General features: G+C 45.9%; 1 protein-coding gene across 1 annotated transcript in view; it reads left to right on the top strand.

Moving 5' to 3' along the window:
• Positions 1-9,346: 9,346 nt before the first annotated feature.
• The window catches only part of DISP3 (dispatched RND transporter family member 3), a 136,412-nt gene continuing 123,475 nt past the window's right edge, over positions 9,347-22,283 (top strand). The window contains exon 1 of the mRNA XM_077249686.1: positions 9,347-9,695. The gene's annotated coding sequence lies outside the window, so the exon portion shown is untranslated. The remainder of the gene's footprint in view (positions 9,696-22,283) is intronic.

The following is a 22,283-nucleotide window of genomic DNA, read 5'->3' as shown; positions in this document are numbered from 1 at the left end:
GGGGGTCTATATCAATGGACTTTATTGTGGAGCTGCCTACATCGGGGGGCATGAATACAATCATGGTGGTAGTTGATCGCCTGACTAAAGCTGCTCATTTTGTTCCATGCACCGGCCTCCCCTCAGCTAAAGATACAGTGAACTTGGTTATACAGAATGTCTTTCGGTTGCACAGGGTTCTGGATGAGATCATCTCTGACCGTGGAGTGCAGTTCACTTCAAGATTCTGGAAGGCACTCAATATTAATGTCTGTCTCTCTTCTGCTTACCATCCCCAGACAAATGGTCAGACAGACTGAGCGTACCAACCAGACGCTGGAACAATATCTAAGATGTTATGTCAGCCATCTCCAGGATGATTGGTTGGAGTTGTTGCCGTTAGCCGAATTTTCATATAATAATTCTCAGAGCGCCTCCACTAAATTTACACCTTTCTTTGCCAATCTGGGTTATCATCCGTGTATTTTACCTAGGTCTCCAATTAATTCTCCGGTTCCGGCAGTGGAGGAAAGGCTGACTGCGATGAGACAGAATCTGGAGGTTCTGAAGGAATCCCTGACCACGGCTCAGGAACGTTATAAGAGATCGGCTGATAGATTCCGTAAACCTGCACCCATGTTCAAGGTAGGAGATTCCGTGTGGTTAGCAACTAAGAATCTGAAGTTAAACGTTCCTTCACAAAAACTTGGACAGAAATTCATTGGCCCTTTCAAGATCAACGGTATTGTGAGTTCTGTGGCCTGCTGGCTGAAGCTGCCTAGTACAATGAAGGTACACCCAGTTTTCCATGTATCTTTACTAAAGCCTGTATCTCCTAATCCCTTCCAGGGACACGTTGTGCCACCTCCGCAGCCTGTGGTGATTGATGGGCAAGAACAATTCGTGGTGGAGGAAATTATTGATTCCAGGATTCGCAGGAATCTGCTCCAATATCTGATAAGATGGCAGGGATATCCCCCTGAGGAAGACTCTTGGGAACCTGTGGAAAACATCAATGCCCAACAGAAGATTTCTCGTTTTCATCAGAGATTCCCTGAGAAACCAGGTCCAGGATCGTCCTGAGGCCGCTTCTGAGGAGGGAGTAATGTCAGGACTCTGAACATTTTTTACCTTTTGTGCATTACTGCCCTTTTTCAAGATGGCGTCTTTGGTCTCATGTGCACTGTGTCTCCTGCTATAAAACTCCACCCCAGCCTTCAGTCTGTGCTAGAGTATTCTGCCTTGCATCCAGCTCCTGACCTCTGATTACTCCCTGGCTATACACCTGCTCCTGTGAACCTGTGTGGTGATCCTGCTACTCTGCTCTGAGTTCCTGCTGCATACACACGTTTCCAGTAATCCTCCTTCATCTGCTGTTCGTGTTTACTTCCATCTGCATTTGCTGGTCATGTAAGCTGTTTCTGCTTTGCAATAACCTGAGACTATTAACCAGGCCTCCCTGGTTGAGATAAGATATGATTTGAACTGCCTAATAAGCATATCTATCTGTGCCTGGACTAAGACAAGGATTTATTCGTGTCAAGTATCCTCAAGAATAACTGTGCTTCATAGACTTTCTGCTTGATTGCATTTTCCTCTGAAGTTTCCTATAGACTGCTAAGCTGCGTTTATTATTTGCACCAAGTGCTGTGGACTTGAGTTTCTCTCTGCACCTGTTTGAATCACCGTGTGATAATATAGACTTTACCACTTATAAAACTGTGTCCTGTAGTTGTCTTGTTCCACGCAAAGAGTGTCCTGAGTTATCCCCTATAATTATTACAGTCTTATATTCTAGGTTCTTCAAAGTAGCCACCTCTGATGACTGCTTTGCACACTCTTGGCATTCTCTTGATGAGCTTCAAGAGGTAGTCACCGGGAATGGTTTTCACTTCACAGGTGTGCCCTGTCAGGTTTAATAAGTGGGATTTTTTGCCTTATAAATGGGGCTGGGACCATCAGTTGTGTTGTGCAGAAGTCTGGTGGATACACAGCTGATAGTCCTATTGAATACACTGTTTGAATTTGTATTATGGCAAGAAAAAAGCAGCTAAGTAAAGAAAAACAAGTGGCCATCATTACTTTAAGAAATGAAGGTCAGTCAGTCCGAAAAATTGGGAAAACTTTGAAAGTGTCCCTAAGTGCAGTGGCAAAAACCATCAAGCCCTACAAAGAAACTGGCTCACATGAGGACCGCCCCAGGAAAGGAAGACCAAGAGTCACCTCTGCTTCTGAGGATAAGTTTATCCGAGTCACCAGCCTCAGAAATCGCAGGTTAACAGCAGCTCAGATTAGAGACCAGGTCAATGCCACACAGAGTTCTAGCAGCAGACATATCTCTACAACAACTGTTAAGAGGAGACTTTGTGCAGCAGGCCTTTATGGTAAAATAGCTGCTAGGAAACCACTGCTAAGGACAGGCAACAAGCAGAAGAGACTTGTTTGGGCTAAAGAACACAAGGAATGGACATTAGACCAGTGGAAATCTGTGCTTTGGTCTGATGAGTCCAAATTTGAGATCTTTGGTTCCAACCACCGTGTCTTTGTGCGACGCAGAAAAGGTGAACGGATGGACTCTACATGCCTGGTTCCCACCGTGAAGCATGGAGGAGGTGTGATGGTGTGGGGGTGCTTTGCTGGTGACACTTTTTTGGATTTATTCAAAATTGAAGGCATACTGAACCAGCATGGCTACCACAGCATCTTTCAGCGGCATGCTATTCCATCCGATTTGCGTTTAGTTGGACCATCATTTATTTTTCAACAGGACAATGACCCCAAACACACTTCCAGACTGTGTAAGGGCTATTTAACTAAGAAGGAGAGTGATGGGGGGCTATGCCAGATGACCTGGCCTCCACAGTCACCAGACCTGAACCCAATCGAGATGGTTTGGGGTGAGCTGGACCGCAGAGTGAATGCAAAAGGGCTCACAAGTGCTAAGCATCTCTGGGAACAACTTCAAGATGGTTGGAAGACCATTCCCGGTGACTACCTCTTGAAACTCATCAAGAGAATGCCAAGAGTGTGCAAAGCAGTCATCAAAGAAAAAGGTGGCTACTCTGAAGAACCTAGAATATAAGACATAATTTCAGTTGTTTCACACTTTTTTGTTAAGTATATAATTCCACATGTGTTAATCCATAGTTTTGATGCCTTCAGTGTGAATGTACAATTTTCATAGTCATGAAAATACAGAAAAATCTTTAAATGAGAAGGTGTGTCCAAACTTTTGGTCTGTACTGTAGGTGTTATCGGTCATTGTACAGGAGGAGGAGGTGAGCTGTGACATCACCTATTGTGAATGGTGGATCCTGAGTGATCTACTGTATATAGAGGAGTTATCAGTCATTGTACAGGAGGAGGTGAGCTGTGACATCACCTATTGTGAATGGTGGATCCTGTGTTACCTACTGTATATAGAGGTGTTATCTGTCATTGTACAGGAGGAGGAGGTGAGCTGTGACATCACCTATTGTGAATGGTGGATCCTGTGTTATCTACTGTATATAGAGGTGTTATCAGTCATTGTACAGGAGGAGGAGGTGAGCTGTGACATCACCTATTGTGACTGGTGGATCCTGTGTTATCTACTGTATATAGAGGTATTATAAGTCATTGTACAGGAGGAGAAGGGGAGCTGTGACATCACCTATTGTGAATGGTGGATCCAATGTTATCTACTGTATGTAGAGGTGTTATCAGTCATTGTACAGGAGGAGGAGGGAGCTGTGACATCACCTATTTTGAATGGTGGATCCTGTGTTATCTACTGTATATAGAGGTGCTATCAGTCATTGTACAGGAGGAGGAGGTGAGCTGTGATATCACCTATTGTGAATGGTGGATCCTGTGTTATCTGTTGTGAATTCTATTTTTGGGCTCCCTCTAGTGGTCACAAGCGGTACTGTGTAGTGTTGTCTTTCTGCAGCTTGGCTGCATCAGCTGGTTCGTTATCCTTGGTTGGTTTCCTATTTAGCTCACCTGGAGACTCAGTTCCTTGCCTGCTATCAATGTATTCAGTGCTCTTCAGATTCCTTGTGTCTACCTTGCTCCCAGTCTCTCCAAGACAAGCTAAGTTTTTGTTTGATCATTTTTTGATTATCAGTGTTCATTATGTTTTTAGTCCAGCTCGCTAAAATGTGATTTTCTCGCTTGCTGGTTGCTCTAGGGGACTGAGTTTCTCCCCCTACACCGTTAGTTGGTGTGGGGGTTCTTGAAATCTCAGAGTGGATATTTTGTAAGGGTTTTTTTACTGACCGCATAGATTCCCTTTTCTATTTTCTGCCATCTAGTATTAGTGGGCCTCATTTGCTGAATCTGCTTTCACCCCTGTGTATGTGCCTTCCTCTTACCTCACCGTTATTATCTGTTGGGGGCTTCTATATCTTTGGGGATTATTTCTCTGGAGGCAAGAGAGGTCTTTTCTTTCTCTCTAGGGGTAGTTAGCTCCTCAGGCTGGCTCGAGATGTCTAGGATTTTTAGGCATGTTCACCGGCTACTTCTAGTGTGTTTGGATAGGTTCAGATTTGCGGTCAGTCCAGTTTGCCACCTCCCTAGAGCTTGTCCTATGCTTGTTACTTAGCTGGAGTAATTTGTGATCCTCAACCACTAAGGATCATAATAGTATAGCAGGCCAAAAAGTGTTTAATGCATCGCAGAAGTGGGATAAAAAGAAGACCGGAGTACATTTTTATTTTTTTTTCCCGCTTTTCCTTTGCTGCAGTCTGTTTAGCTTCTTTCATCCCCTTGAACTCTGGGTGGTTTTGAGCTCAGCTGCAGACATGAATGTTCAGACTCTGACTTCTAGTGTGGATCATCTTACTGCACGGGTGCAAAGTATTCAGGATTTTGTTATTCATAGCCCTATGTCAGAACCAAAGATACCCATTCCTGAGTTGTTTTCTGGAGATAGATCTAGGTTTCTAAATTTTAAGAATAATTGTAAGTTATTTCTGTCTCTGAGACCTCGTTCCTCTGGTGATTCCGCTCAGCAAGTTAAAATTGTTATCTCCTTGTTGCGCGGCGACCCTCAAGATTGGGCTTTCTCTCTGGCGCCAGGAGATCCTGCATTGCTTAATGTGGATGCATTTTTTCTGGCTCTTGGACTGCTTTATGAGGAGCCTAATCTTGAGAATCAGGCAGAAAAAGCGTTGCTGGCTATCTCTCAGGGTCAGGATGAAGCAGAAGTGTATTGTCAAAAATTTCGGAAATGGTCGGTGCTTACTCAATGGAATGAGTGTGCCCTGGCTGCAAATTTCAGAGGTCTTTCTGAGGCCGTTAAGAATGTTATGGTGGGGTTTCCCACCCCTGCAAGTCTGAGTGATTCTATGGCTTTAGCCATTCATGTTGATCGGCGTTTGCGGGAGCGCAAATCTGCTCATCCTTTGGCGGTATTTTCCGAACAGAGACCTGAGTCTATGCAATGTGACCGAACTCTGACCAGAATTGAGCGACAAAGTCATAGACGTCAAAATGGGTTGTGCTTTTACTGTGGTGATTCTACTCATGTTATCTCAGCATGCTCTAAACGCTTAATAAAGAAATCTAAACCTGTCACCATTGGTACTATACAGCCTAAATTTATTTTGTCTGTTACTTTGATTTGTTCTTTGTCGTCCTAACCGGTTATGGCTTTTGTGGATTCGGGTGCTGCCCTGAATCTGATGGATTTGTCGTTTGCCAGGCGCTGTGGTTTTGTCCTGGAGCCTTTGGAATTTCCTATTCCTCTGAGGGGAATTGATGCTACGCCATTGGCTGAGAATAAGCCTCAGTATTGGACGCAAATGACCATGTGCATGACTCCCGTACATCAGGAGGTGATTCGCTTTCTTGTTCTGCATAATTTGCATGATGTTGTCGTTTTGGGTCTGCCATGGCTGCAAGCTCATAATCCAGTTTTAGATTGGAAAGCTATGTCTGTGTCAAGTTGGGGTTGTCAGGGAATTCATGGCGATACTCCGTTGGTGTCTATTGCTTCTTCCTCTCCTTCTGAGGTCCCTGAGTTTTTGTCTGACTACCAGGATGTATTTGATGAGCCCAGGTCCTGTGCCCTGCCTCCTCATAGGGATTGTGACTGTGCTATAAATTTAATTCCTGGTAGTAAATTCCCTAAGGGACGACTTTTTAATTTGTCTATACCAGAGCATGCCGCGATGCGGAGTTATATAAAGGAGTCTCTGGAGAAGGGACATATTCGCCCATCCTCTTCTCCTCTTGGTGCAGGTTTTTTTTTTGTGGCCAAGAAGGACGGTTCTTTGAGACCTTGTATAGATTATCGTCTTCTGAGTAAAATCACAGTCAAATTTCAGTATCCTTTGCCACTATTGTCTGATTTGTTTGTTCGGATTAAGGGTGCCAGTTGGTTCACCAAGATAGATCTCCGTGGTGCGTATAACCTTGTGCGCATTAAGCAGGGAGATGAATGGAAAACAGCATTTAATACGCCCGAAGGCCATTTTGAGTACTTGGTGATGCCTTTTGGACTCTCTAATGCTCCTTCTGTGTTTCAGTCCTTCATGCATGACATCTTCCGAGAATATCTGGATAAATTTATGATTGTTTATCTGGATGACATTTTGGTCTTTTCTGATGATTGGGAGTCCCATGTGAAGCAGGTCAGGATGGTGTTTCAGGTCCTGCGTGCTAATGCTTTATTTGTGAAGGGCTCAAAATGCCTCTTCGGAGTACAGAAGGTCTCCTTTTTGGGTTTTATTTTTTCTCCTTCTACTGTGGAGATGGACCCAGTCAAGGTCCAGGCTATTCATGACTGGACTCAGCCCACGTCTGTTAAGAGTCTTCAGAAGTTCTTGGGTTTTGCTAATTTTTACCGTCGTTTCATCGCTAATTTTTCTAGCGTGGTTAAACCTTTGACGGATTTGACCAAGAAGGGTTCTGATGTGACTAATTGGTCTCCTGCGGCCGTGGAGGCCTTTCGGGAGCTGAAGCACCGGTTTTCTTCAGCTCCAGTCTTATGTCAGCCAGATGTCTCTCTCCCCTTCCAGGTCGAGGTTGATGCTTCTGAGATTGGAGCAGGGGCTGTTTTGTCGCAGAGAAGCTCTGATGGCTCTGTGATGAAGCCATGTGCTTTCTTTTCAAGAAAGTTTTCGCCTGCCGAGCGGAATTATGATGTTGGTAATCGGGAGTTGTTGGCTATGAAGTGGGCATTTGAGGAGTGGCGACATTGGCTCGAAGGAGCTAAACATCGTGTGGTGGTCTTGACTGATCACAAAAATCTGATTTACCTTGAATCTGCCAAGCGCCTGAATCCTAGACAGGCTCGTTGGTCGTTGTTTTTCTCCCGTTTCAACTTCGTGGTCTCATACCTGCCTGGTTAGAAGAACGTGAAAGCTGATGCACTTTCCATGGATTTTATTTCGGATCTTCCAGTCTCTCAAAGAATGTCGGTCATCTGGGTGGTGTGTGATCGTTTTTCCAAGATGGTCCATTTGGTGCCCTTGCCTAAGTTGCCTTCTTCCTCCGATTTGGTTCCTCTATTTTTTCAGAATGTGGTTCGCTTGCACGGCATTCCTGAGAATATTGTGTCTGATAGAGGATCCCAGTTTGTGTCCAGGTTTTGGCGGACTTTTTGTGCTAAGATGGGCATTGATTTGTCTTTTTCGTCGGCCAACTTACCAGCGATACGACCTGGCCGTGATCGTTTGTAAGTCGTTGTGTGGTCGCTGGGGAGCTGTCACACAGACAACTCTCTCCAGCGACCAACGATCAGTGGAACGACTTCGGCATCGTTGAAACTGTCTTCAACGATGCCGAAGTCCCCCTGCAGCACCTGGGTAACCAGGGTAAACATCGGGTTACTAAGTGCAGGACCGCGCTTAGTAACCCGATATTTACCCTGGTTACCATTGTAAAAGTAAAAAAAAAAAAACACTACATACTCACATTCTGATGTCTGTCACATCCCCTGGCGTCCACAGGGTTACGCGCTGCTGCCGAGAACTTCCTGCACTGAGTGTGTCAGCGCCGGCAGTAAAGCAGAGCACAGCGGTGATGACACAGTCAGTGCAGGAAGCTCTCAGCAGCAGCGCGTAACCCTGTGGACGCCGGGGGACGCTTAGTAACCCGATATTTACCCTGGTTACAAGTGAACACATCGCTGGATCGGCGTCACACACGCCGATCCAGCGATGACAGCGGGTGATCTGACGACGAAATAAAGTTCTGGACTTCTGGCTCCGACCAGCGATATTACAGCAGGATCCAGATCGCTGCTGCGTGTCAAACACAACGAGCTGCAACGTCACGGATCGTCGTCGTTCTCGCTGCAAAGTCGCTTAGTGTGAAGGTACCTTTACTGACCACCACTGTAACCATAGCAACAGAGACTGCCGGAGCTAAAAAAGCCATCCAGGGACCCTCATGTGCGCACACATCCTATCAGCCGCCACCTGCTCCCTCGGAATAGCGGAGTCTGCACGGCGTCTCATCCATTCTGCACGTATGTTCTAATATTGCGAACCTGGTAAATTTTTTTTAAGATGCCCCCCCCCCCCTCAAAAAAATAAAAATAATAATAATCTGATTCCTTGTTACCCTGCGGTATCTACCAAGGATCAGCTTTATTCTGTGGAGGAATTTAGCGAATTCTCCATTTCCTGCAGCGCCCCCACAGGTGAGGAGGAGTAGGACACTGTCCGCAATGGTTCAAAATTCTGGAGTAGCTGACAGCACAACTGGCAAAGGGATGCCCGTCCTAATTCCACGGACCAAAGTGGAGATATACATACCAAAAATAGAGACGAAGGACAGCATCCAATCCAGGTGAAAACACTTCTTTTATTGTGCCAAATGCGACGTTTCAGCCATCCAAGGATGCTTGAGAAAAACCTCGGATGGTTGAAACGTCGCATTTGGCACAATAAAAGAAGTGTTTTCACCTGGATTGGCTGCTGTCCTTCGTCTCTATTTTTGGACTGTCCGCAATGGTTGTCCTGTGAAACGCGTGGACACGTCGGGTTCTCCAGAAACGCGCTCTCCAGTGCGGCCATAGATTGGGACTAGGACCCCCATCCTGTGCTATCAGGGGGTCTCTCCTGCAGAGCTTTGCTGCCTTTTTTTGATGGCTATATGGAGCCCCCATAAGCCCCTGATCTGCACCATTGTTGGGATCTCTTCCCGGGACAGCTGGGTGCCATGAATGTGTCAGGGCTGCCCCCCAGCTTGTCCATCACACTGGAGGCCCAGGGCAGCCCACCCCAGGGCAGCCCACCCCAGGGCAGCCCACCCCAGGGCAGCCCACCCTGCCACGTGACCGCCTGCACGGAGCCGGCACAGCCGCGCTCCCCGGAGGTGGTCGCTGTCAGGGTCGTCCTCCGTGCAGCCCGGTGTGCTGTGAGCCCCCCGTGTGCACAGCGGTGTACAGGGGCTTGTGACCAGCGCCGGAGCCCCAGGTGCAGCCTCCTCCGGCGGCAGCTGCCGGCACCAGCACCGCGGAAGCTCCCGCCGCCGCCCCGTGCAGGCAGTGGAGCCCGGAGGAAGGAGCCGCCCCCTCTGTCGTGCGGCGCAGTGGTAGGAGCCGGGATCACAACAAAGGAGAGCGCCACATAAAAGCCATAGAAGCGGAGAGAGCAGCAGCGACAGCACCGACTGCACCGGCAGCCACCGGCAGAGCACGACAGGCAGGGAGCTGGCGCTCTACTCCATCACCAGGTCCAGCAGGGAGCCCGCAGCAGCCCCGGCACAGACCCCGGCTCCAGGTAAGCACCGGAGGATGAGGAGCAGCAGCGACGGCGGCGGCAAGTTCTGACAACTGTGTGAGGGGGCAGCAGGGAGGGCAGCGGATGTGTGTGACTGTACGGGGGCAACTGTGTGTGTGAGGGGCAGTTACCTATATGTGACTGTACGGAGGCAACTGTGTGTGAGGGGCAATTACCTATATGTGACTGTACAGGGGCAACTGTGTGTGTGAGGGGCAGTTACCTATATGTGACTGTACGGGGGCAACTGTGTGTGAGGGGCAGTTACCTATATGTGACTGTACAGGGGCAACTGTGTGTGTGAGGGGCAGCCAGTTACCTATATGTGACTGTACGGAGGCAACTGTGTGTGAGGGGCAATTACCTATATGTGACTGTACGGAGGCAACTGTGTGTGAGGGGCAGTTACCTATATGTGACTGTACGGGGGCAACTGTGTGTGAGGGGCAGTTACCTATATGTGACTGTACGGGGGCAACTGTGTGTGAGGGGCAATTACCTATATGTGACTGTACGGGGGCAACTGTGTGTGAGGGGCAGTTACCTATATGTGACTGTACGGGGGCAACTATGTGTGAGGGGCAATTACCTATATGTGACTGTACGGGGGCAACTGTGTGTGTGAGGGGCAATTACCTATATGTGACTGTACGGAGGCAACTGTGTGTGAGGGGCAATTACCTATATGTGACTGTACGGGGGCAACTGTGTGTGTGAGGGGCAATTACCTATATGTGACTGTACGGCGGCAACTGTGTGTGTGAGGGGCAATTACCTATATGTGACTGTACGGGGGCAACTGTGTGAGGGGCAATTATCTATATGTGACTGTACGGGGGCAACTGTGTGTGTGAGGGGCAATTACCTATATGTGACTGTACGGGGGCAACTGTGTGTGTGAGGGGCAATTACCTATATGCGACTGTACGGGGGCAACTGTGTGTGAGGCAATTACCTATATGTGAGGACAGAGGAGCTGTGTGTGACTGTATGGGGTAACTGTGCGAGGGGCAATTACCTATATGTGACTACGGGGCAACTGTGTGTGTGAAGGGCAACTGTTATTGTACGCGGCAACTGTGTGTGTGTGTGAGAGGGGCAACTATATGTTACTGTATGGGACAACTGTGTGTGTGAGGGGCAACAATATGTTACTATATGGGGGACAACTGTGTGTGTGTGAGGGGCAACTATGTTACTGTATGGGGGCAACTGTGTGAGGGGCAACTATATGTGACTGTACGGGGTCACTACCTATATGTGAGGACAGAGGAGCTGTGCGACTATGGGGGAGCTGTGTGTGTGTGAGGGTGTAAGGTGTACCTATATGTGTGTATGGAGTATCTGACTATAGGGGGATCTATATGTGACTGGGTGTGAGGATATAGGGGGATCTATATGTGACTGGGTGTGCGTGGATATAGAGGGATCTATATATGACTGTCTGTGTGAGGATATCGGGGGGATCTATATGTGACTGTATGCGGTATATGTCGGTGTATGTGTGAGGCTATAGGAAATCACTATGTGTAAGTGCAGCTATCGGAATATAGGGGGACTATATGTATCTGTATGTATGGAAGTGTAGGGGCGCTCTGTATCTATAGGGGGTAACTATGTGTGTACTGTGTATCAGGGCATAGAGGGGAGCTATATACAGTGTATATAATATTGTGTGAGGGTAACAGTATGTATGGGGATGTACAAACACCTATGTATACAAGTGAGTGTATGAGGTTATAGGGGGCTATATGTGTAGGTGAGTATACATAGGGTTGCGGGGTCCTCTGTGTGTGCATGCGGGTAGGAGGGTAAAGGGGGCTATCGTCTTGTGTATGAGGGTATTGGAGGTAACTGAACATACACAATGTATAGGGGCAATTACTGTACATGTGTAGTTACAAGAGATTATCGATGTATAACTGTATGTAAGCGGGATCATATTAGTGTAAGTGAGGGTCTGGGGGCTAATAGTGAGGTTCTGGGGGCTAATATCCATATAGGTGTGTGTATGATCACATACAGGCGTGTGCCGTGCGGGGGTTATTCCCTTATGTGTAGGAATATATAGTAAGAGTTCAATCTGTACGTTTGGATGGATACGGGGGTTTATATATAAAGGGGCTTGTAGATCTGGACAGTGTATATATGTGACGTATAGAGAGGAAATACGCGTACAAGTGCATATATATACGGTATATAGTACTGTACATGTATAACAAGGGCAGGAGGTCTCGGGATGCCGCTGGTGCTCTGCGCATGGGGGCTGTAGGGTTCTGCCGTGTGTGTGTGTGTATGTGTAATATATATATATATATATATATATATATATATATATATATATATATTTATCAGATGGGGTCACAATAATCCCACAATACTCCGTGTCCCTGCAGGATAATGATAGTATAGAATACTGATACTATAATACCGTATAATACTGTATGATGTACTAGTAATAATACTACGGACACCGAGATTGGGAGCTGCAGAGACACTGGAAGTTTGTGCTGAGAGAAGTGCAGCCTCCTTTGTCTACAGAACCACATGGATGGTATAATGGGGGCTCTGCTGTTTTATAGAGGGGTAGAACCACATGGATGGTATATTGGGGCTCTGCTGCTTTATAGAGGGGCAGAGCCACATGGACGGTATAATTGAGACTCTGCTGCTTTATAGATGGGCAGAGCCACATGGACAGTATAATGGGGGCTAAAGTACTTTATAGAAAGGCAAAGACTGAACCAAGATATTTTAAAGCCCATTATATTTTCCTCCCGGTTCACCAATATATACCAAATTTTGGGGGCAAATCTGACCCAGGATTAATAAACCGAATCTCCTGTGTCCCGGAATAATGTCCCCAGATATACTGTCTTTATACAATGTTTATAGATATAATGCCGCTATGTAATGTCTCAGTACATAACGTGTCCATGTAGTGTCCCGGAATACAATGTCGCTGGATATTTTGTATCAGGATGAAATGTTTGGATATATACACGCTCTGTCTCGGTGTTTATACCGGTACTTTCTGTCTCTGTGTATACTGTACTTTCTGTCTCGGTGTATACTGTACTCTCTGTCTCTGTGTATATACTCTCTGTCTCTGTGTATATACCTTCTGTCTCTGTGTATACCGTACTCTGTTTCGGTGTATACCGTACTTTCTGTCTCTGTGTATATGCTTTCTGTCTCGGTGTGTGTATACCGTACTCTCTGTCTCTGTGTATATACCTTCTGTCTCTGTGTATACCGTACTCTGTTTCGGTGTATACCGTACTTTCTGTCTCTGTGTATATACTTTCTGTCTCTGTGTATACTCTCTGTCTCTGTGTATACCTTACTCTCTTTCTCGGTGTGTATACGTTCTGTCTAAGTGTATATACTCTGTCTCAGTACTCTTCTGGGTATCCTGCCCGGCTTGCCTCCTCCCGGTGTCCTCGCTCTCGGCTCACTATGGGGGTCCCCGCTCTGGCAGTGGATGGGCTGCGGGGTATGATCGGTTTATCACACTGTCCTGACATCTCATCACGCGCAGTCTATGCCTCTTTATGTCCATGTCTCCCATTCTCCCTGTGACTTCCCCTCCTGAGAGGGTGCCGTGCCCACACCCCCGTGTAATCCAGTGTTTGACCTCATTACGGCAGCGTGGAGACGGTGTGGAGCTTGTGTCTTCTGTACACAGTGACATGCATATTAATGCTCTGCCGGGCTAGTTACTGACTTCCTCTCATTACCCTCATAATCACATTTTAGCCTTTGCAATTAACACCGATTCTCTGTACCAGACTGGCGTGCCGGATCCCCTACCATACAGCCCAGTCTCATCCTTCAGCTCCCTGGTGGCTGCAATGGAAGCCTCTGTCCTTCAGCACCAGCTCCATTGTGTCGGCTGCATCCTCCATGAAGGACGAGGATCCAAGTCTGTGCGGCTCCATCCATAAGTAATGGCTGCAGGAAGAGAAATCAGGTTTAACCCCCTCATTTACCACTGTGCTGTTCTCATAGACTGTATGCTGATGTCCAAGAGTGCAGCGGTGGCAGTGAGCCCCCAGACCTGCTGCCGGAGGGGGGCAAAAAGTCTCACTACCCCTAAGAGGCCATCAGTAATTTCTAGATAGGGGAACCTAGGACAGTTTTTGCTTTGGGGCGAAACGACATAGTCACGGGCGAAACCGGTAGTTTGGGAGCAATGGTGACAACTGCAGAGATGGCGCTGGACCATAGGTGTAACCTGAAGTTCATGGGTCAAAATACAAAATCTCCCAACAGGGCTCTCAAATGTCATAGTATTGGTCCTCCCCTAGTGGAAAAAAAAGTTTTTGACCCTCCGGAGGTTCCAACCCTTGCACCAATATGGTCACACCCTTGACATGGACTTCATGTAGTTTATAATTACTGTTTTCTAAGACGGTGGAGCTCCGTGCACGACCTTGTAGAACCAACCACCATCGTCTACGATCCGTTTCCCACCAGCTTAATGTGCATCCAGACGCAGAGGTGCAGCTGGATGATGGATCCTCCCACCTCCAGGCTCAGGAAGCTTCTGGACTCTTCCAAGAGTCCAGAAGGTCGTCCCTTTTTGTTGGAGTCTCCCAGAGGAGCTGATAAGTTGTGTTTATTATTCAGACCCTACATCAAATTTAGCAGTTGCCTGACAATTCCAAGCTTCTGCTCCTGAGAATAACATATCCGTCAGTAGCTTCTTGCTGATGGTTTCCAAGTTACGGCACAAAAAGACCTAGGTAGTAAGTGGCTGTTGGCTGACTTCTCCTTTGTGTAGTTATTGGTTAATGCATTCTCCACAGTCCATACAATGGATATAAGTTTAGTTCTAGAAGTGGCAGAACTTTGTAGCCATGTCATTGATTGACGGGTCTTATACAAGCTGCGGATAATAGAACGAGTCGCTGGGAATGTTTTTGTGTTATTTCCTTACATACGAGGACAATATGAGGAGCCACCATGATGACTGATTGTCCAAGGTCGTCAGGACGGATGCTGTAATATCTGCTGTCAAGGTCGTATTCTGTGTGGTTTCGGTCCCAGGGTCTTTTCTTATGTAAATTAACCTGTGCCAGCGTCAAACCCGATATTTACATTGAGCGTTCGGCTCGGGGAATCAATTAAGCCAGAGCGACAGATGCCGCAATTATATCGGGACTCGTGTGTGGAATACATAGAATTCTTCTACATTTTTGTTATTTTAGGCAGGAACACTGCCACCTTTGTTCATTGATGGGGTCTGGTATCGCAGATCAGTCCCCGTTTTAGGGAAATAGAGTAATTTTTTTTTTTTAATCTCAACAAAAACTGTGATCCTTTCCATAATTTTTTGGGGCATTGTCGTCTCCAGAATAGTTTACAGTTGATATTGAGGGGCCGTGGGGTGCCATTGTTATGAGACCCCAAGTGGCTGTGACATATTTCTAGGACCGCAAGAATCAACATCAAGTCTCTGTGGTTCCTACCCCTGCCATCATAAGACCTTGACTACACAGTGAGCCATCCTACTGGCACCTAGCAGGGCTAGTGCTCAGTTATTCATGCTCCTCAAGTATTCATAGTTCCCACAACAAAGCATCAGGGTGCCATGTTTCTAGGATGTCAACTGTGGCTTTTATTCTCCTACTGACACCTAAAAGACTCAAGCACTGACTTTCTCCTCAAGTTTCCATAGTCCTTGCACCATGGCCCTAGGTGACCATGCATCATCTTTCTGGCACCTGAAAGGTCAAGTCTTAGCTCTTCTGGTTCATAAGTGTCCAAAGCCTGAAGCCTTTATTTCAGTACCCCAAATCTTATTATTATTATACATTTTTATAGCGCCATTTATTCCATGGCGCTTTACATGTGAACGGGGCAAATATAGACAAGTACAATAAACAAGAATAAAACAAGGCACACAAGCACAGGAGGAGAGAGGAGCTTGCCCGCGAGGGCCCACAGTCTACAGGGGATGGGTGAGGATACACTAGGAGAGGGTAGAGCTGGTCATGCGGCGGTTCAGTAGACTGGGGATCACTGCAGGTTGTAGGCTTGTCAGAAGAGGTGGGTCTTCAGGTTCCTTTTGAAGGTTTCTGTGGTAGGCGAGAGCCTGATGTGTTGGGGTGGAGAGTTCCAGAGTAGGGGGGATGCGCGATAGAAGTCTTGGATGCGGTTGCGGGAGGAAGAGATGAGAGAGGAGTAGAGAAGGAGATCATGAGACGATCGAAGGTTGCGTGTAGGTAGGTACCGGGAGAATTACCTACAGATGTACAATGCTTGTGCCATCTAACAATGTCAATACTTGATTCTTTTTACTCAGCTAATGTAGTTAGTCTTAACACCCATGCACCAGTGCGCCATGTTACTGGAACTCTGACTATATAGTGTCCATCTTACTGGCACCTAAAAGGTATAATGGAAGATTCTTCTGACTCGTCACGCGTCCGTAGTTCTAGCACCCACGTGTCAGTCTTCCACGGTTCTAGAATCATGAATTTAGAATGTTATGTCCTACTTGGAAATTGCCAAATAATTCTTCTGGCTTCTCAAATATCTATAGTCCTAACGTAGAAGTACCATTGTTCTAGAACCTGGATAATATATTGCCATCCTACTGGTACCCAAAAGGTTTGATGTCAAATTCTTCTTTTTGCAGAAGTGACCATAGTTCTAGCACCAAACACCTGTGTACCACTGTCCTATGTCCCAGAGTTTTCCATCTTTCTGACCCCTGAACAGTTTTGCTCCATTCTTCTGGCTTCACGTATCTAGTTTTGACACCTAATTACCAGCATACCATGGACCTAGAGGGCCAACTATAGAGTCTACTACCACTGGAAAAGGTCAATGTTCGATTCTTTTGACTTCACAAATATGTACAGTCCTAAGAAACAATGTGCCATGATCTCCGAACCCTTACTATACAGGGTGCCCTCCTACTGGCATCTTAAAGGGTTAGTGCTCGATTCCTCAATGTCCATAGTTCCCACACATGTGTGCCAGTCTTCCATGGTCCAAGCTTCATGGACCATCATCTTAGGTCCCGGAGTGTGCCATCCTACTGGGATCTAAAGAGTTAATGTTTGATTCTTCTGGCTCATCAAATCTCCATAATTCCAACACACGTGTGCCAGCGTGCCATGGTCAAGTGTCCATGGTTCTAAACACAAGTACCAGTCTTCCATAGTACTTTAAAATAGAGTGTGCCATCCTATGGCAATCTTTCGGTCAATGTGCGATTCTGCTTTCCCCGATAGTGTGTACTGTGCTAGTATGCTAGAATTGGGTGTTCTAGCACCACAGCTACAGAGCGTGCCATCACACTACTGCCAACAACGGTCTTCTGTAATATGGCACAATCCATGGTGCTGAGCCATAGGGACTCCATGTGCCGCTCTTCTCTGTGCCTGAGGAGCGGTTGTAGCACTACATGGGATTATATAATTCCTCCTGAAGTTACCCAGGTAAAACAAAAATGTCCATTGCCTGCCGACCATGTCTCGGGCTTTCTGCTTCCCTCCAGTTATTTCCAGCGTCCACAGCGAGATGTTATGTGGTGAATGCAATCAGAGGAGTCTGACCGACCAGGAACACCTCTTCATCATGTGGACAAAGGCGCTGGGGGGATTTTTATTGTTCTGCCTTTCGCTTTTTCAATAGTCAAAAAATTATCTGCACATGTAGGAGGGAAGCGCTGACGCCTCGCATGTCCTGGCAGCCTGATGGAGCGTCCGTCTTCAGAGGACCCGGCAGGAGCATTGCAGGGGAATTATATTCTTGCTTCCCGGTTCCTCTGCAGATGAGATGCAGCAGCAGTTCTCATAGGATCCTTTCTAACTAAAAGGAAGTTTCAAAGTCGTACTCGCCAACTTCTCCAAAACTTTTTGGTGGATCGTGGAGATCCCCCTAGGACTCTTGAAAGAGTCGTCAAATCTCCCAGTCCTGCTGACACCTTCCACAAAGCTGTGTTACCACAAGGTTTTTTTTGGGCCAGCATCTCAGGAAGACACATCCAGACGATTTAGGGATGAATATAGGCAGAGAACAGGCATAGATAGTCAAGGCTTGCAAAGGAGCGAGGTCTCCCGGACCCCAACTTTGGCAAGTATGGTCTGGAATAGACAGATTCTCTTATTCTGAGTAGTAAAACTAGCGTGTTGCCACTTGGAAACCATGAATAAAATGCTGTTGATGGATCCAGTATTGAGTAGGATTGTGGCATGCACTAGATGGTTCCCATTGGTGTTTGGGGACATGGGAAAAACGATGACATTGACATCCTACAGCTAAACACTGGACCACTAAGGCCAACGATTGGCCATTATACAAAGACCTACGCGGACCACTGGGCAGTGACCGCCCAATAGCGGGAATCCAAATTCAGGACAATCCTGTATTAGCCAAAGAGCAGATTTCTCCGGACCCAGCATGTCCAGGCTTTATACAGACTCATCATTGCTTTAATAGGCATTGTGCATTTCTTCATTTCTCCTGTGGCGGCGCTGTTGTAAAACTAAACTTTTTTTTTTCCCCAGAACCACAGACGATCGCAGGATCTCCTACGATCAGTCTATAGTTGGTGCACCTTTTTGTCCTGAGTGGACGACCCCTTTAACCCCTTAATGACCGCCGATACGTCTTTTAACTGACCTGAGATATAAGAGAATAGCATCCCCATACAGGTGACAATCCAGCAGCTGTCGCTGTACACTGTAGCTGACAACTTGCTGCATCAGCCACGATCAGTGTTAGCACCATCAACTCTGTTTAACCCCTTAGATGCTGATGTCAATAGTCACTACATAATATACATGGTTAACAGAGTGTGGGGGCTTCCTCTTTATCCCAATTGGTGACCTCAGATCATGATTGTGTGGTCCTGATGTTTGTCATGTCAATTTATAACCAAATAGCGGCCTTAGAGTCTGTCGGCTGTAGTAATCTGTTCAGAAGTTAGCGGCATTTAGGTGGTAAAAAGACATTTTCATTTCTTTCATGCCACTTTGCATTAATTCCTGAAAATCACCTGAAGGGTTAATAAACTACCTGACAGCAATTTTCAATATGTCAGGGGGTGCTGTTTTTAAAAATGGTATCACTTTTGGGGGTTTCCCAATATATAGGACCCATAAAGTCACTTCAAACATGGATAGGTCCCTAAAAAAATAAATTTTGTAAATTTCCTTGAAAAAATGAAAAATTACTGCTATATTTGTAAACCTTCTAAAATCATAACAAAATAAAAGAACATTTTATAAATAATGCTGATGTAAAGCAGACATATGGGAAATGTTATTTAGGCTACGTTCACATTTGCGTTGTGCGCCGCAGCGTCGGCGATGCAACGCACAACGCAAACAAAAACGCAACAAAACGCACGCTAAAACGCTGCGTTTTGCGACGCATGCGTCCTTTTTTGCCGAACGTTGGACGCAAAAAAAATGCAACTTGCTGCGTTTTCTGCGCCCAACACTTGCGGCCAAAAAAACGCATGCTTCGCAAAACGCAGCACAACGCATGTCCATGCGCCCCCATGTTAAATATAGGGGCGCATGACGCATGCTGCGGCGCCCGACGCTGCGGCGCCGAACGCTAATGTGAACGTAGACTTAGTAATGTTTTTGTGTGTTATGACTATCTGGATTAAAGGGATAATCATTCAAAGTTTGAAAATTGCTAATTTTTTTACATTTTTCTCAAATTTCTGATATTTTTTATAAATAAACACAAAACATACAGACCTAAGTTTACCATTATCATAAAGTATAATGTGTCACGAAAAAACAATCTGAAAATCACTGGGATATGTTGAAGTGTTCCAGAGTTATTACCACATAAAGTGACACTGGTCAGATTTTTAAAAATTGGCTCCGTCACTAAGGGGTTAAGGACTTTTTCCCTTTATTATGTTACAGTAGAAGTCTGTTCTCTAAAACTTAATATCCCGTGTTATTACCTTGTTTCAAAGTTCAAGGACGGTATGAGTGACAATGTGTAATTATTGCTAGAAGTAATGAATATAAAGTGAATTATAGATGTAGCACGCATATAAAGTGATACATAATCTTAGAATTTGTGCCAGCCTCTCATTGAAGACTCTGTATTCTTTTGTGCCGGCGCTCTGGTTGCATATTAATGGGCAGCATCCAAAATATAGGCTTTACGTCGATGATTAGTGACACCGACCACTGCCGGATCGGCTGATTCTAATAGTAAAAGTGGGAAACCTTGAAGATCAAGCCATCAGGTAATACCTCTGCTACCTGTACCTGTGATCTGATCACTCCTCCCTGTGCGGTGCCTGGTCAGCATTTCCAGAACTACAACCTCTATCTTCTCGATGTCCGGGCATGCTGGGAGTGGTAGATTTACAGCAAAGGTAAATGAGTAGGAACCATCTGCTGTGGCACAACTACACCCCTCATGATGCTGGAAGTTGTAGTTTTATAACAGATCAGTATCCAGTCAGTGGCTTGCAACAAGTGGCTATTTAGCTGATACATGACTACAACTCTCAGCGTGGTGAGGTCAGTGTATACTGGGAGTTGTAGTTTTGCAGCTGTTACAGAGCCGCTGAGCGGAGACTATTTCTGCAGATGCTTTACAGTGTGAAGGTCTGATGTCCCCTCCGTCATCTCCATCAGTTCTGTACGTTTCTGTGAGATCACCGACGGTCTCACATCGAGGATGAAATTATTGATAATTTCCTGTTGCTGCTGCTAATATGCTCGACTTCACTGCCAGATCCCTTTGTGCTGCCACATATCGACTGCGCAGAACAATGTGCGCTGTGTTCATTGAACTCATAATGGACTGACGCATTTCTGGTCAATATTCAATTAGTCATATTTCCCTGTGTCGTCTGCGGCTCGAAGAATGGCACAAATAATGGAATCTGTTCTTTATTTTTACATATTGTACGGATGTGTCCAGACATCCTGGAACTGAGACATACATTACATTACTTATCTTGTATCATATTGTTCCTTTTAGTTACATCCTGTATTATATTCCAGGGCTGCACTCACTATTCTGCTGGTGCAGTCACTGTGTACATACATTACATTACTGATCCTGAGTTACATCCTGTATTATACCCCAGAGCTGCACTCACTATTCTGCTGGGGCAGTCACTGTGTACATACATTACATTACTGATCCTGAGTTACATCCTGTATTATACCCCAGAGCTGCACTCACTATTCTGCTGGTGCAGTCACTGTGTACATACATTACATTACTGATCCTTAGTTACCTCCTGTATTATACTCCAGAGCTGCACTCACTATTCTGCTGGTGCAGTCACTGTGTACATACATTACTGATCCTGAGTTACATCCTGTATTATACTCCCGAGCTGCACTCACTATTCTGCTGGTGTAGTCACTGTGTACACACATTACTGATCCTGAGTTACATCCTGTATTATACTCCCAAGCTGCACTCACTATTCTGCTGGTGCAGTCACTGTGTACATACATTACATTACTGATCCTGAGTTACATCCTGTATTATACCCCAGAGCTGCACTCACTATTCTGCTGGGGCAGTCACTGTGTACATACATTACATTACTGATCCTGAGTTACATCCTGTATTATACCCCAGAGCTGCACTCACTATTCTGCTGGTGCAGTCACTGTGTACATACATTACATTACTGATCCTTAGTTACCTCCTGTATTATACTCCAGAGCTGCACTCACTATTCTGCTGGTGCAGTCACTGTGTACATACATTACTGATCCTGAGTTACATCCTGTATTATACCCCAGAGCTGCACTCACTATTCTGCTGGTGCAGTCACTGTGTACATACATTACATTACTGATCCTTAGTTACCTCCTGTATTATACTCCCGAGCTGCACTCACTATTCTGCTGGTGTAGTCACTGTGTACACACATTACTGATCCTGAGTTACATCCTGTATTATACTCCCGAGCTGCACTCACTATTCTGCTGGTGTAGTCACTGTGTACATACATTACATTACTGATCCTGAGTTACATCCTGTATTATACTCCCGAGCTGCACTCACTATTCTGCTGGTGTAGTCACTGTGTACATACATTACATTACTGATCCTGAGTTACATCCTGTATAAGGCTGCCGTCACACTAGCAGTATTTGGTTAGTATTTTACATCAGTATTTGTAAGCCAAAACCAGGAGTGGAACAAATAGAGGAAAAGTATAATAGAAACATATGCACCACTTCTGCATTTATCACCCACTCCTGGTTTTGGCTTACAAATACTGATGTAAAATACTGACCAAATACTGCTAGTGTGATGGCAGCCTTATACCACAGAGCTGCACTCACTATTCTGCTGGTGCAGTCACTGTGTACATACATTACATTACATTACTGATCCTGAGTTACCTCCTGTATTATACTCCAGAGCTGCACTCGCTATTCTGCTGGTGCAGTCACTGTGTACATACATTACATTACTGATCCTGAGTTGCATCCTGTATTATACTGCTGAGCTGCGCATCAATGTAGAAGCTTAGCTTGTGAATGGATCTACTCTGTAGAAACACATAACGTAATAGAAAAATATGGAATCTGGTGGATGGAGCTGCTGTCAATCAAT

The sequence above is a fragment of the Ranitomeya variabilis genome, chromosome 4 (assembly GCF_051348905.1).
Source record: "Ranitomeya variabilis isolate aRanVar5 chromosome 4, aRanVar5.hap1, whole genome shotgun sequence".
NCBI lineage: Eukaryota > Metazoa > Chordata > Amphibia > Anura > Dendrobatidae > Ranitomeya > Ranitomeya variabilis.
The sequence above is the reverse complement of the archived record's forward strand: the minus strand, read 5'-3'. Positions and strand labels throughout refer to the sequence as shown.